Source organism: Penaeus vannamei, chromosome 13, assembly GCF_042767895.1.
Source record: "Penaeus vannamei isolate JL-2024 chromosome 13, ASM4276789v1, whole genome shotgun sequence".
NCBI lineage: Eukaryota > Metazoa > Arthropoda > Malacostraca > Decapoda > Penaeidae > Penaeus > Penaeus vannamei.
Window position 1 is genome coordinate 8,535,508 of NC_091561.1, and position 2,500 is coordinate 8,538,007.

The 2,500-nt window shown below is 36.8% G+C and overlaps 1 protein-coding gene across 1 annotated transcript in view; it reads right to left on the minus strand.

Moving 5' to 3' along the window:
- Positions 1–2,370, minus strand: part of fuss (SKI family transcriptional corepressor fussel) — an 89,971-nt gene extending 87,601 nt beyond the window's left edge. Inside the window, exon 1 of the mRNA XM_070128911.1 lies at positions 2,244–2,370. The gene's annotated coding sequence lies outside the window, so the exon portion shown is untranslated. The remainder of the gene's footprint in view (positions 1–2,243) is intronic.
- Positions 2,371–2,500: the final 130 nt, after the last annotated feature.

The window sequence follows — 2,500 nt, forward strand, 5'->3', positions numbered from 1 at the left end:
AACCAGACAAGACACAACGAAAAACGAAAATTGCAAGTCACGGCGCTCTTAGCCATGCAATCGGACACAGACAGATGAAGAACGAGCGGCGCCAATACAATTTTTTTATCTTTTTTTTTAGATAATGATCAACAGTCCGCGATGAAGCAGTTATCTGATGTATCTACCAGTAGCAATGACGTCACATGTTCCCCCCTCCCCCCCGTCTCCCTCTCCTCTCATCTTCCACGTTTCTATTTCTTCTTTATAGCTTTATCCTCTTTATACACTTCCCCCCTTTTTCTCTCTCTCTCTCTCTCTCTCTCTCCATTCGTTCTTTTTTATTTTTCTTTGTCTTTCTTCCTCCCGCTCACCTTCTATCACTGCTTTGTACTTTCCAGTCTTTTCCCTTTTCCGTTCCTCTTTTTCGTTGTGCTTTTATTTCATTCACGTCTTTCCTTCTCCTTTCTTCTCTCGTTCACCTATTTTCTCTTTATTTCAGCGTTCTTTTGCTTAATTCTATTTATTCTTTTGCAAGTGTTTCTTTCTACTATCGCTTGTTCTCATCATAGAATATCTATATCTATCTACCTATATCTGTACACACACACACACACACACACACACATATATATATATATATATATATATATATATATATATATATATATATATATATATATATATATATATATATATATATATATATATATATATATATATATATATATACATATACATACATATATACATATATACATATATATATATATATATATATATATATATATATATATATATATATACATACATATATATATATATATATATATATATATATATATATATATATATATATATATATATATATATACATATACACACACACATTTGTATTACATTCTATAACTGTACCTATAAAATAAAAAATATAAAACTAAGAAGACAGCATGACAGATAAACGAACAGCGGTAGCAATTTAACCGATGCCTGTATTTTTTGCTTTGATAATGATAAACCATGACAAGGTTCCGCGGAGTCGAGAGGGAGGATAACCAGCTGTTCGTTTTAGCCGCCGCTTGCAACCGGAGCGCCGTGCATGAGTGCTTGCGAAGACTTGCCTGATAACAACCCCCTCCCCCCTTGTGTAAGCCCCTGCATAAAACACATGCTTTCCCCAAACACCTTGTTAGATATGCCTCCGTTGTACATGTACATATTCATGATGTCCACATAGGAAGTGACGCACAGTACATCATACAAACATGGAACATAAGGCAGAAACACCATGATTAACCATGCAAGGAATTAAACAAATAAACAATCAAAGACACTGGAACAACCACAACAACAATCTTAACATAACAACCGAGGCACACACACAAAAAAATAATAAATAAATAAAAATAGTCACAACATCTAACAGCGTCGCACAAAAATCACGCTACGGGCAGGTTATCTAACGCCAGCCAAATGACCCTTGTTAGAGCTAATAGACTACGATTAGGATCAGCTAACGGTAACAGTGTAGCTAACGACGGGTGACGGTGATCGGCCAGCACTTACAGCACACCCAGCGGTCATACTCTCCGGGTGAAACGTACCTTTATAAACCCACATAACGACATATCCGATGGGTAAAACGGGTTATTCGATTGCAAATGATAATCAATGAAGCTGTTTTGATAAGAGCATCGCACATGTTGCAGGACGTGCAGTCGGTCTAATAACAGTAATGAAAATATAGCTTTATCATAGGTCGGACGGTAGCAAAGTGAGACTTGCAGATATTCGAAATATTGACACTAGTTCGAAAAATTTGAGGGAATATCTGGGTTGATTTGTCCGGTTGCCGACATCTGAATGCGATCACTTCAGTTTTTTATATCAAATGATGAAACCCAATGACCGGGAATATGAATATTTTGAAGGGAATAAATAGGTTTTGAGAAATTACGTTGATATTGAGGATAGGTGTTAAATCTATTGTATTTCACTGTAGTTCCGATGGGGTTGTAGGATCCACTGTCCTTTTTTGGCCTTGATTACCAAAAAAAAAAAAAAATTGTCGATGATAAATTGATCTAATTTTAGGTCTAACGAAAGTTGAACACAGGAAATTAGCAAATTAGACAAATAATCAGACTTTACACTCGAGTCAACTGAATGACGATTAACTAAACTATACCTTTTCCTCAGGACTATTTTTTTTCTTTTCAAAAGCAAGCTAACCCGAGCGCAGATTGGAGTAACCAAAACATTACCTGTAAGGAAGAAAGCGACGGATTCCTAACGTCACTGTATCTTAGACGCTGTCCTTTAGTTAGCCTTTCTGTTCCTCTCTTCCCCTTGTTTCCACGTCCCACTTCCGTCTGAGGGGAGAGCAGGTGCACTACTGTCAGCTGATTTGTTGTCGTAACTACAGCTTCCGTCCTGACACATATCGACACAGGCAGCCAATCATTGAACGTGCATTATCCTTGGCTACACCTCCCTCATAACATAATGCAACATTCTCCCC